We start from the raw sequence: 14,791 nt of genomic DNA, 5'->3' as shown, positions 1-14,791 counted from the left end.
TACATTTTAAAATGGAGGAAAAAATTAAAATAGGGACAATATGTTGCGATACATGAACATTTTATTAAATTCACATTTCCGTGTCCGTAAGCACAGTTTCATTGAAACAGAGCCACACTCATTTACATACTATTTATGGCTGCTTTCACACTACAACAGCAGAGTTGAGTAGTTGTGACAGAGACCACGTAGCCTACAAAGCCTAAAATATTTACTATCTGGCCCTTGACCAACTTAATACTTTTAAAAACTATCAACTCATCTTAGAGGATGAGCAGGGTGGCAGTGTAGTTGGTTGAAGTATTCATGTTTTATACTCAAAACAATAGGAGGCTTAAAAGAATGAAATCACTTTTCCTCACAGTATTCTAAGGTAGCTACACCTTTACAAAATGGGTTTGAGTTTCCTTGCCTCTAATGGTTATCAATGATTTTTACGTTTCTAGGCTGAAAATGGAAGTTTCCAGGTATGTATAGACATTCCCACCTGAATCTTCCTTAGGGAATGGAAAGAGGAAGTAACCTAATCTTCGGGGAGAAGATGAGCTTCTGGAGACCAAGGAAATGGTTGGGGAGAGGGTGCAAGTGATTGAGACTCAAGACTGACACATTCCGCCATGGCCTGGGGAGTAGTGGCATAAGATCCCTACACCAGCAAATGTCTCAGAAGGGATGGAGCTTTCTGCCTTCAAGTGAAATGTGGATTTTGATATTAAGCATTACAGCAGCCATTGTGATGGACTGAAAACTAGAGAAAGTTTTCATTTTCTGTGTGTGGGGTAAGCCACCTGCTTCCCATATACTTGAGACTGAGATGGAGTTTTTATGCCAAATTAAAGAGTGAAAATTTGGAGGCAGATTTAATTTGATTTAAAAATTTAAGCTTTATGATATTTCTGATATGCATACACTCAAGCATATAAGTGTTATGATGTTTCTTACAGTCAAGAATTTTAACAGGCAGAAATGGAGCTAAAAGAAGCCAGAGACCCAGAATGGACATGCTATGCCTGTAGGAGTGGGAGCGGTCCAGTGTGGATGGAGGAGTGGGGTGTAGAGATGCTATTGAAGATGAGGCTGGTAAGATGAGCTAATGAACAGCCTTGACAACCAGCAAAGGTTTATTTCATTTTGATTTTAGAAGAGTTTCAAACTTATAGAAAAATCACAAAAATAAAAAAAGTTTTTTTTTTTCTGAACCATTTGAGAGTAAATTACTGACAAAGAGGTCCCTTTACCCCACATACATTAGTGTGTATTTCCTACAAATAAGGATATTCTCCCACATAACAATACAGCCATCAAAAATCAGGACATGAACACTGATTCCTTCTAGTTCACATTCACCATTCAAACTGTCATTTATCCCTATAAGGTCTTTTATAGTAAAAATATCCTATTCAGGATAAAGTGTTACGTTTAGTGTCATACCTTTTTTTTCTTCCAGTTTATCCAGATACATGACATTATAGTGGTATATAAGTTCGGTTCAGCAAAATGATTTTACTTACATACCTTATGAGATGATTACCACAGTAATCTTAATGAACATCCATCATCTCATATATTCAATAGATACAAAAGAAAATGAAAAAAGAAGCTTTTTTTCCATGATGAGAACTCAGGATTTTCTCCCTTAACAACTCTCATATATAATGTACAACAGTGCTAATTATATTAATTGAGCTGTATATTACAACGCTAGTACTTATTTATTTTATAACTGGAAGTATGTACCTTTTAATCACCTTCATCCAATTCCCCCTCCCCCCACCTTGCCTCTGGTCAAATCTGGTCTCTTTTTCTGTAAGTTTGTTTATTGAAGTATAGTTGACCTACAACACTATTTATTTCTTGGTGCACAACTTAGTGATTTTATATTTCTGTATATTACTCTATAGAAATGATCACCATGATGTCTAATTACCATGTCACCATACAAAGATATTACATCATTATTGACTATATTCTTCATGCTGTACATATCATGCTCATGGCTCATTTACTTTGTAACTGGATTTTTGTACCTCTCAATTCTCCCTCCCCTATTCTACTCATCCTCCACTCCCCACACTTCCCTATGGCAACCACTTGTTTTTTCTCTTTGACTCTGTTTCTGTTTTGTTTTGTTTGTTCATTTGTTTTGCTTTTTAGATTCCACATATAAGTGAAATTATATGGTGTTTGTCTTTCTCTGTTGGGCTTATTTCATGTAATATAATACCCTCTAGGTCCATCCATGTTGTCACAAATGGCAAAATTTCATTCTTTCTTTATGTCTGAGTGATATTCCATTGTGTGTGTATGTGTATATATATCACATCTTCTTTATCCATTCATCTGTTGATGGATACTTAGGTTGCTTCTATATCTTGGCTATTGTAAACAGTGCTACTATGAACATTCGGGTGCATGTGTCTTTTTGAATTACTGTTTTTGTTTTCTTTGGAAAAGTACCCAGAATTGGAATGGCTGGATTATATAGTAGGTCTATTTTAAATTTTTTTGTGGAGGCTCCATACTGTTTTTATTGTAGCTGTGCCAGTGTACACACCCAGAAACAGTCCACAAAGTCTCCCCTTTCTCCACATCCTCCCCCAAATTTGTTATTTGTTGTCTTTTTGATAATAGCCATTCTGACAGGTGTGAGGTGAAATCTTGTAGTTTTGATTTGCATTTCCCTGATGATTAGTGATGTTGAGCATCTTTTCATGTGCCTGTTGGTCATTTGTATGTCTTCTTTGGAAAAAAGTCAGTTCAGATCACTTGCCTATTTTTTAATCAGATTGCTTTTTTTTTGTATGTTGAGTTGTATGAGTTCTTTGTGTATTTTGCATAATGTGCAAATAATATATCTGATGTACAAATAGTATATCTGATAACACTTATCAGGTATACTGTTTGCAAATATTTTATCCCATTCAATAGGCAGCCTTTTTGTTTTGTTGATAGCTTTCTTCACTGTGCAAAAGCTTTTTAGTTTGATATGGTCCCACTTGTATATTTTTGCTTTTATATCCCTTGCCTGAGGAGACAAATCCAAAATAATATTGCTAAGACCCATGTCAAAGAGTGTCCTGCCTGTGATTTTTTTTCTAGGAGTTTTATGATTTCTGGTCCCACATTTAAGTCTTTAACTTATTGTAACATTATTTTTGTATATGGTTTGAGAAAGTAGTCTAGTTTGATTCTTTTGAATGAAGCTGTCTAGTTTACCAACATCATTTATTAAAGAGGCTGTCTTTTCTTCATTGTATATTCTTGCCTTCTTTGTTGTGGACTAATTGCCCATATAAGTATGGGTTTATTTTTGAGCTCTCTATTCTGTTCCATTGATTTGTGTGTTATGTTTTTTGTGCCAGTACCATACTATTTTGATTACTGTAGCTTTGTAGTATACTCTGAAGTCAGGGAGTATGATACCTCTAGCTCTGTTCTTATTTCTCAAGATTGTTTTGTCTATTTGGGGTCTTTTGTGTTTCCATACAAATTTTATAATTATTTGTTATATAATTATTTGTTATATAATTATATAATTATTTGTTATATATGCCATTGGTATTTTTTTCTTTTTTGGCCATGCCACATGGCATGTGGGATCTTAGGCCCCCGACCAGGGAGTGAACCCATGCCCCGTGCCATGGAAGTGAAGAGGCCTAACCACTGGACTGCCAGGGAATTCCTGGTATTTTGATAGGGATTGCGTTGAATCTACAGATTTCCTTTGGTACTGTGGTCATTTTAACAATATCAATTCTTCCATTTTGTGAGTATGGTATACCTTTCCATTTGTTTGTGTCTTCTTCAGTTTATTTCACCAGTGTCTTATAGTTTTTTGAATATAGGTCTTTTACCTTCTTAGTTAGATTTATTCCTAGGTATTCTTTTTGATGCAATTGTAAATGGGATTTTGTCTTAATTTTTCTTTCTTATAGTTCATTGTTAGTATATAGAAATGCAGCAGATTCCTGCATATTAATTTTTTATTGACTTCATTGATGAGTTCTAATAGTGTGGCTTTTTTAGAATTTTCTATATATAATATCATGTCATCTGCAAACAGTGACAGTTTTACTTCCTCTTTTCCAATTTGGATGCATTTTATTTCTTTTTCTCATCTGATTGCTGTGGCTAGGACTTCCAGTACTACTGTTGAATAACTGTGAAGAGAGTGGGCATCCTTGTCTTTCTCCTGATCTCAGAGGAAATGCTTTCAGCTTTTCACCATTGAGTATGAAAGCTGTGGGCTTGTCACATATGGCCTTTATTATGTTGAGATAGGGTCTCTCTATACCCACTTTATTGAGTTTTTTTTTTATGATAAATGGATGTCAAATTTTGTCAAAAGCTTTTTCTTTATCTACTGAAATGATCATATGATTTTTAATCTTCATTTTGTTAATGTGGTGTATCACATTGATTTGTGAATATTGAACTATCCTGTATCCTTGGAATAAGTCCCACTTGATCATGATATATGATCCTTTTAATATATTGTTGAATTCGGTTTGCTAATACTTTGTTGAGAACTTTTGCACCTATGTTCATCAGTAATATTGACCTATAATTTTCTTTTGTTGTAGTGTCTTTGTCTGACTTTGGTATCAGGATGATGCTGGCCTCATAGAATGAGTTCAGAAACATTTTTTCCTCTGCAGTTTTTGGAAATAATTTAAGGATAGGCATTAACTCTTGTTTAAATGTTTGGTAGTATTCACCTGTGTAGCTATCTGGTCCTGAACTTTTGTTTGTTTGGGAGTTTTGTTTTGCTTTGTTTTTTTAAATTACTGATGCAATTTCATTACTGGTAATTTATCTGTTAATATTTTCTATTTCTTCCTGATTCAGTCTTAGGATACTATACTTTTCTAGGAATTTTATTTCTTCTAGGTTGTTCATTTTATTGGCATTTAATTGTTCATACTAATTCTTTATGATCCTTCTTATTGCTATGGTGTTGATTGTAATTTCTCTTCTTTCACTTCTGATTTTATTTATTTGGGACCTCTCTTTTTCTCTGTCAGTCTAGTTTATCAATTTTGATTATCTTTTTAAAGAACACGCTCTTAGTTTCATTGATTTTTATATTGTTTTTTTCAGTCTCTATTTCATTATTTTCACTCTGATTCTTATTATTTCTTTTCTTCTGCTATCTTTGAGATTTTTTCATTTGTTTGTGTCCTGAGGTAGACTTGTATTGCTATACACTTCCCTCTTAGAACTTCTTTTGCTGCATCCCATAGTTTTTGGATCATTGTGTTTTTGTTTTCATTTGTCTCCAGGTATTTTTTATTTCCTCTTGATGTCTTCAGTGACCCATTGGTTGCTTAGTAGCGTATTGTGTAGCCTCCATGTATTTTTTTAAAATATTTTTTTCTTGTAGTTGATTTCTAGTCTCATGGTATTGTAGCCAGAAAAGATGCTTGATATCAATCTTCTTAAATTTATTGAGATATGTTTTGTGGATTAGCATGTGGTCTATCCTGGAGAATATTCCATGTCACCTGAAAAAAATGTGTATTCTGATGCTTTGGGATGGAATATTCTATAGTCTATTAAGTCCATCTCGTCTAATGTATCATTTAGGGTGTTTCCTTATTGATTTTCTTATTGATGTAAGTGGGGTTTAAAGCCCCCTACAGTTATTTTGTTACTGTTAGTTTCTCCCTTTATGTTTGTTGATATTTGCTTTATATGTTTAGGTGCTCCTATGTTGGGTGCTTCTGTATTTACAGTTGTTAAATCTTCTTGTTGGGATTGATCCCTTTATCATTATATGATGTCCTTCTTTGTCTCTTACTACAGTCTTTGTTTTAAGGTTTGTTTTGTCTGGTATAAGTATTGCTACCCTAGCTTTCTTTTTGTTTCCATTTGCATGAAATATATTTTTTCTGTCCCCTCAGTTCCAGTCTGTGTGTGTCTTTAGAGCTAAAGTGAGTCTCTCATAGGCAGCGTATATAGGGGTCTTGTTTTTGTATCTTTTCAGCCACTCTGTGTCCTTTGATTAGAGAATTTAGTCCATTCCCATTTAAAGTAATTATTGATAGGCATGTGCTTATTGCCATTTTGTTAATTGTTTACTGGTGGTTTGTGTAGTTCTTTTTTGTTCCTTTCTTCTTTTTTTCTCTTTCCTTGTGATTTGTTGACTATCTTTAGTGTTGTTTGGATTCCTTTCTCTTTTCTTGTGTGTGTGCATCTATCATAGTTTTTGGTTTCTGGTTTATCATGGGGTTTATATGTGGAAATATATATATAACATATTTATACCCATGTATTGTCATATGTACATATATGATTATTTTTAAGTTGATGATCTCTTAAGTTCCAACTCATTTTAACAGCCCTGCATTTTTCTCCATTCCCCACCACATTTAACATTTTTGACATAATATTTTATATCTTTTGTTTTGAGTATCCCTTAAGTGCTTATTATGGATATAACATGATTTTCTACTTTTGTCTTTTAACCTAACTACTAGCTTTATAAGTGGTTGGTCTACTACCTTTACTGTATATTTGCCTTCATCAATTAGGTTTTTCCTTTCTTAATTTTCATATTTCTAGTTGTGGCCTTTTCTTTTCTGCTCAGAGAAGTACCTTTAACATTTCTTATAAATCTATTTTAGTGATGCTGAACTCTTTTAGCTTTTGCTTCTCAGCAAAACTCTTTACCTCTCCATCAAATCTGAATGATAGCCTTGCCAGGTAGTTACCATATCTCTAGTCAACTCTTATCTGAAACAGCACCTCAATCTTGCCTTGGTTCTCCTGGCTTGATACTTTTGATAATAATAGTCCTGTTATTAGGTAGAATTTTCTTTTCTTTTCTTTTTCTTTTTTTTTGGCAGCACCACACTGCTTGCAGGATCCCAGTTCCCCAACCAGGGATTGAACCTGGGCCTTCTGCAGTGAGAACACAGAGTCCTAACCATTGCACTGCCAGGGAATTCCCCCAAGTAGAATGTTCTTAATTGGGTTTTTTTGTTGTTGTTGTTCTTGCTTTATTATAAGATTCAGAATGCATACTTTTTTTTGATAGGGGAGAAATAGCGCAGAAGTGATACTGTGATCTTCTCATTGCATCCTGTAAGGTGGTACATGATTTTGACTTGTCCCATTATGGGGGATGTAACTTCTGATCACTTAATTAAGATGATATCCACCAGCTTCTTTCTCCACTATAAAGTTACTATTTTCCCTGTTTTAATCAATAAGTATTTTGTAAAGAGCTGTTTGGAATTATGTAAGTATCCCATTCCTCATCAAAATTGTACATGCTAGTTTTGCTACACATTAATGTTTCTTGGATGAACTAATGATGACTCTGAAACTATAATTTATATTTCCATCATTCCTTCTACAGTTTTCAGTTGACACTCCATTGTAAGTAAAAATTTTCTCCTTTATTTATTTATTTATTTATTTATTTATTTATTTATTTATTTAACTATGGGCTTATGAGATGTTAGTTTATTCAGTGGATATTTTTCAGTGGATGTTATTATCATAATTTATTTTGATGTTCCCATTGCCCCAGATTTGGCTAGTGATTGCTCCTTAATGTATATACTTTTCACTTGTCCCCACCATTCTTTGACTACCTCCCTACTTTCTCACACACCAAAGCATTTCAGGTTCATCTAGGACCTACACTTTTCTAGTCCTAGAATCAGTCATATCTCCATGGAGCGCTGGTTCCTTTTAGTGGAGATTAATATTTAGAAACCAAAATCTGGGATGTCTTCTCAGTGGGCAGAGCTAGGCAATATATGCAAGTATGTTTATACCATTTGTCTGTCTAGCTACCTATCTATATACATCCACACATCTCACCAGCTATATTTCTGTATGTGCAAACCATGAGTTCATGCCAATATCTCCAATTCTAATATCTCCAACTCCAATTGAATACCATAGGGTTTATTTCAGTTTTCTACCTTTCCATATTTGTGATTTCCTTTTCCATCAATGAGAAACCTGGCTCCCATTATCTTCCTACTTGTAACAAATCTTCCTTCACTGTTGCCAGTTCCCCCATCTCTACCCCATGCAGGCGCACTCCTAACTCCCATTGAGCTTGCATCATTTGCTTTGGCTGCTGACATCTGAAGATATGGTTTCCTCACCCTGTTCAGGCTCTGACCTTCCCTAGCCTGCTGCCACCTCCCCTCCTTTATTAAGACCTAATGTCTTTTAGACTGAATTATGAAGGAAGGAAGAGAAAAAAGAAGGAAGACAAGCAAATAACAGAGTTTGAGATTTTTTTCTATGGGGAATGGAGTCCCTTTCCTTCTGGGTCTCCCCCCCCACCGCCCCCAACACACACACACAATTATGGTTTTTTGTATGGAACTAATTCAGTTGGCAGCATAAAAGTAGATTGGAAGAAGGGAGAGTTTTAGGCAGGGAGGCAGTGGTCCAGGAAATAAATGATGTGGTGTAATGAAGAGATGGAGAACCTGGGATGTTGGTGTCCCTGCTATGGCTCCTTTGAGTATCCAATGCATGAAGAACAGTCAGTAAAAATGATATACATTCTGCATTTCTTTATGGTTTCTTTGTGGGCCCCAAAATAGTAACGCTACCCTTCAATGAAATCTGTATTTCTTGAAATTATCATGAAATTTTTCATGATTGACTATAGACATGGAGATTCTTTTCTTCCTTTAACCCCTCAGTGAGAGAAGCATTTATTTTCAGACTTAGAATAAGCATTTATAACATATTCTATATAATAAAGTAGAGCAGAGCAAACAGGACTTTCCAGCCTTCTGTCTAGATCAAATTTTTGTAAATATTTGAAAGATAAGAAGCAGTAAATGAAGAGATGATTACCTCTTTGCAGTGAAGGAAAAATGACACTTCTTTAGGTTATTATAAAGTTGTAGGGCATAGATCACAGGCTTTATATTTTTATTATTTATTTTCTATAGGTTAAATTAAAATATCATATTACTAGTCTCTCAACTAACCCATGCACTCTTCAGGGGCTGGGTCCATTACTCACTCATCTGTGTGTTTCTGTCCAGGATTCCATATTTCCAGTGCATGAGAGGTGTGGCATGAACATTTGCTGAATGAAATAAAATTTCTTGAAGTATAAAAAGCAGGGAAGAGATTGTAGTCAATGCATTGAAAATGACTTTAAAGCTCTATCATCTTTAGCATGAGTAAAAAATACCTAGAAGAACACTTCTTTTTAATCTTCTTGTAGTACTGTTCCTTGGAAGTGTTAGACACTTGACAAATATATTTTTAATTAAACTGATTTTATCCAGAGTAATCTCCTGGCCAAATGCCTAGAAATCCAGAACCTGAACTAATTGCAGTCACAAAGGATGGCTTACATATGAAATATTGAAGGTGTAGGACAGTCAAATCCATATCACAAAGGCAATAAAAATATTCGAAGAGTACTTGAAGTCCTTTCACATTTTTTGGCATGCTAGGTTAAAATGCAAGTAGTGGTTAAAAATTATAGGAATTGGGAAATGTTTAGCAGGTGCATGTTTAAAACTCAGAAAATTGGTAACTGCAAAGGAGGCAGTGAGCTATTAAATTACCCTTTGACACTCCAAATTTCAACAGTGTTTAAAGTGAAATTAAAGGCTGCTGTGCTTTGTAATTATCAAGTTTAGATGATAATGTAAACACTCAAGTTGTCTAAAGCTCAACAATGATTTTGAGTTGTTTTTCAGTTATTATTATGTTCAGAGTCGATACAGACTAAAGTTGACAGTTTTTGACTCTTTTTTTGTGTTGTTTTATTGCAACTGTGCTGTGCCGAAATCCTACTAAGAATTACATGGGCATCTAGAGTGTGATGAATACAATAGAAAATACTGAGGGCTATAAGGTATTTCATGAACATTTTTTTTTCCTTTTGGATTAGAAAAATCATGAAGAGTCATTGCAGAAATTTGGCACATTCAGAAAAGTGTAAAGAAGAAAGTGAACAACCAGCAATTATTGCATTAACTCACCACCATCTTTCTCTCATTTGGATTACTGTAAGAGCTTCCTAACTAGTTCCCCTGCTTTCATCTCGATTCAACCCAGCAGCCAGAGGAATCCTGCTAAGAAGTTAATCAGATCGTGTCATTCCCTTAGCTCAAAACTTCCAGTGTTTTGCACATCACTCAGAACAAAAGCCAAAGTACTTACAATGGCCTGCGAAGCCCTATTTGACCACGCCCCTCACAGGCCCTCACTGCTTTCTTAGTTTTCTGTAATCATGCCAGCTGTGCTCTTGCTTCTTGACCCTTCTTCCTGGAGCAGTCTCCCTCTACATATCTGCAGATTTCCTCCCTTACTTTTTTTCTGGTCTTCTCTCAAATGCTATTTTTTCGGTGAGGGCTTCCACGACTTACCTCTGAAAAATTCCAAGTCCTCCTACATCCCTGCCCTCCTTCTCCACTATCCCATTATCACCATATAGCATCCCATATATTTATTTATTTTGCTTATTATCTGTCTTCTCCTGCTAGAATGTAAGCTCCATAAAGGCAAAGCATTTTTATCTGGTTTTGTTTACTGCTGTATTAGTTCTCTAATGCATAATAAATCACCCCAAAATTTAGTTGTTCAAAATAACAGTCATCATTTATTTTCTCATGATTTCAGTGGGTATGGAATTTGTGAGGGATTTGGCTTGATGGTTCTGACTCAGGGTTTTTTATGAGATTCAGTCAGAGGTTGGCTGAGGCTGTAGGCATCTGAAGGCTTGACTGTGGCTGGAGGGTTTCCTTGGAAAGCAACTCACTCACGTGGTTGCGGTTGGTGCTGGCTATTGCCAGGATGCCCCAAATCCTCTCCAGGAGAACCTCTCTGTTGCAGAAATCGATCCCACGAGAAACCAAGCATCACACCTGGAGGGTTGGAGAACTCAGGTTTATTGAGCCAGCGGACCCAGATGAGCTAACGCTCCAAAATTCTGGGCCCCATTCCTGGTGAATTCTCTCCTTATATAGGTTAAGACACATAGCTACAGTTGGCATTAATTGATTGGCTACAGTTGGCATTAATTGATTGGCTACTCAGTTTCCATAGGTTACAGGTGATTACAGAGCGCGGGAGCGGCTAGGGGTTATATGCAAAGGGTTTTCAAACAAAGGTGAGCAGGGGCAGGAACACAACATTCCATACTTATCTGATCATCTTTTAGGTTCCAATTGATTGTTAAAGTATTTTGTCCTCACTCTTGTGCAGCAAGCGGGTTTTACAGAAGCAGAGCAGGTGTAAAGCTATTTTCTAGCTGTGTGTGAACGCCACAGATTCTCATCACCTCTGCAGGGCTATGTGAATATCCTTGGCTGTGGAAGCTGGCCACCCCAGACTGAGTGATCCAAGAGAGCAAGGGAGAAGCTGCACTGCCTTTTATGCCCTGGACTCAGAAGTTATACACGATCGCTTCCACTTATTTTTAAAGTCACACGTTCTGGTCCTATTCAGTGAAGAAGGAGACTACAAAAGGAGTTGAATACCAGGAGGTGAGGATCATTGAAGACTATCTTGGAAGCTGGCTAGTGCAGCTGCTGTATCCCCTGTGCCTAAAACACTGCCTGGCACATGAAGGGACCCCAAAAGATATTTTTGAACAATGAATGAATTCCACCACTTAGATTTTTAAAAATATATTTCTCTGCAGTCCTTTTTTTTCCTAAGCAAATATACTACGTCATTTATAAAAATTGGAATTTTTCTTTTGATAAAAATTTATAATCTATAAATGTAAACATATATACTTACTAAGTATATTTAAAAATATATTTAATGTCTTTAAAGTTACAGCTTTTTGACGTTCGATGTTCAACTGTCTTCTTGTCACTAGCGTTTCCGTTGTTTCTAGATTTCTTCTGTTATAAATACATTGTAATGCACATCTTTCTACATAAACCTTTGAGCAATCTCCTAATATTTTCTTGGAGAGCATGACTAGGAATAAGATCTAAGATTAGAAATACTTAGAATACTTGATTTAAATTACCAAATTGTTTCCAGAAATATCATACATTTTACATTTCTACCAACAGTGTATGAACATGCCTACTTCACTGCATTAATATGGAATGTTGATACATTTTAAGAAACTGAAATTTTGATTAGGAAGAAATGGCATAAAGACCTTAATAAAATTATACATCTTTTGAATTTGATTTTATGTTTAAATTGTAGTTTTCTTCCTTTTCTGTTTTTGTCATATGAACTCCTGATAGTTCAGGAGTCAAAATAGATAAAACTTAGAGGTGAGGGGAGAAAGAGAAAAGCAGGAAGTATGAATATTGTTTCTGACTTGTGCAACCGAATGTGTGGCGGGGCCACTTAATGAAACAGAAAAATTTGGGAGAGGGACATTAGGATGGGGGGAAATAAATAATTCCATCTGGACACCTGAATTTGCAGCAGTTGAATACAGTTCAGGAGATCTAGAGTTGTGCTGCCCCATCCAGTAGCCACTGACCACATTCGGCCATCAGTCACTTGTAATGGGGCTGGCCTGAATTGAGATATTCTGTAAAATACACACCAGATTTAGAAGACTTAGTAAGAAGAAAAGAATATAAAATACATTGTGTCAGTTAAGGTCGAACCAGGAGACAGACATCATACAATAACTTGAACAGGAAAAGTTTACTGTAAAGAATTATTAACTCTAACAAGGAATAAGATGTAAAAGAGAATTGGAAGGAATACCTTTAGGCTAAGGGAGAGCTCCGAAGAAAGGACAAACTTGGCAGTTGGCCTCCTTTCCAAGGTTAGGATTCAGATCTCTGGAGAAGTGTAGTTGCAGCCCACTGAATGGCAAACAGTTTAAAGAGTGGCCCAGATCAGAGCTGGCCCATGGTTGCCAGGCAAGCAGAAAACTCCCCTCCAGGGTACAGTGGTATACGTCTGGCATGCAGGTTGCAAAGGAACTCAGAGCATGGGGCACCAACTCTCTGGCAGGGTGACACACAGCCCAGGGTGCACAGGTCTGGGTCAGGAGCACCATGGCAGACGCCGTCCATAGTGCAGGCCGCCTGAGGCTGGTGGGCTGGTGTGCACAGGGAGCTGGCGCGTCTGCTTGCCAGCAGGGTGGCACGAGAGCTGGGGTATGTGGTGTCTGCTTAAGGAAGTGCAGTGAGATGATCACTGGGCTGGGGCTGGGGCTGTGAGCTTGCCGAGGGACTGCACACTCTTGGGGTGAGACTGGATCAGGGTGCCCTGCCCTTGCAGGTCCACCCACACGTGTCCCTGCCAGCAGCCCAAGAGGGGCAAGAATAAAAAAATGTAGCATGCCAGAACGTGGAAACCAGTCTCCCCTCCCCTCTACTGGAAAACCATTAACATTGTTCTTGCTGCAAAGAAATTCTTAAAGCTTCCTTATCACAGAACAGGTAATTTAATGCTGAATTTCATAATGATATTTAATTTAATATTAATTGATTTATTTTTTTATATTTAATAATAAATATAAAAATTTTAATAATAAATTTAATAATAAATTGATAATTGGCACACATAATTTTTTATATTAATTTTTGTTGAAACAACGTTTTGGATATATCAGGTTAAATAAGATCCATCGTTTAAACAAATTTCACTTTTCATTTTACATTTTTTTAATGTAAATAGTTGAAGTAAAACAGATAATTCTGGAATAGATATCTGAGCTAGGTAGATTACATCCTAGAAATTGATAGAAATACCTAAGAAGAGAGTGGAGAGAGAGGAGAGATCCTAGTGGAAAGCCCCAACCCCCCTCCAAATGTAAAGGTTTGTGTGATGGTTAATTTCACGTGTCAACTCGACTGGGCCACAGGGTGCCAGGATGTTTGGTCAAACAGTATCCTGGGTGTTTCTGTGAGGGTTGAATGAAATTGGCATTGAAATCAGTAGACTGAGTGAAGCAGACTGTCCTGCTTAATGTGTGTGGGTCTCATTCTTCAACTGAGGGCCTGAGTGAAATAAAAAGGCCGACCCCTTTCCCAAGTAAAACAAAATTCCTCCCGCCTGACTGCCTATGAACTGTGTGATATTAGCTTTTACTGCCCTTGGACTGGAAATGAAACGCTGGCTCTTCCTGGGTCTTGAGCCTGTTGGCCTTCAGGCTGGACCTGCACCACTGATCTCCAGGGTCCCCGGCTTGTTGGCTCATCCTGCAGATTTGGGGACTTGTCAGCTTCCATAACTGTGGGAGCCAATTCCTTATAATAAATATCTTTATAACACCTATACACACACACACAGTGTGTGGTCCCATGTCTCTGGAGAAACCTTTCTAATACAGTTTGGTATAGAGAGAAAAACCCAAGGAGCACCAGAGAGGATGGTGGGTGGGTAGCAAATGGGAGCTGATGTATGTTCTGGGAGAAACTTTCCCCATAAAGAGAGAAAATTCTAGAACACATTAGTATGCAAATTGCAGTGAAGAAAAGGAAGTGAAGTTGGTAACATAGGTTATGAAGGATATAATGGTATGTGTTTGGTGGCAGTGGGAGGTTTTGCTACGTGTGCAAGGCTAGTGCATCAAGCCTTCAGCAGTGGAATGTGGGATGCAGGTGGGAAAATTCTTGGAGTGAGGATGTATCATCTTGCTTGATGCTGAGATGGAGATATGGGTATCATTCTTGATAGAATAGACTGACCTTCGCAGTGGTTAAGAATCTGCCTGCCAATGCAGGGACATGGGTTTGAGCCCTGGTCCAAGAAGATCCCACATGCCATGGAGCAACTAAGCACGTGTGCCACAATTACTGAGCCCTAGTGCCACAACTACTGAAGCCCGTGTGCCACACCGCAATGCAGAGCA

The sequence above is a fragment of the Hippopotamus amphibius genome, chromosome 5 (assembly GCF_030028045.1).
Source record: "Hippopotamus amphibius kiboko isolate mHipAmp2 chromosome 5, mHipAmp2.hap2, whole genome shotgun sequence".
NCBI lineage: Eukaryota > Metazoa > Chordata > Mammalia > Artiodactyla > Hippopotamidae > Hippopotamus > Hippopotamus amphibius.
This window is presented reverse-complemented; position numbering follows the sequence as displayed.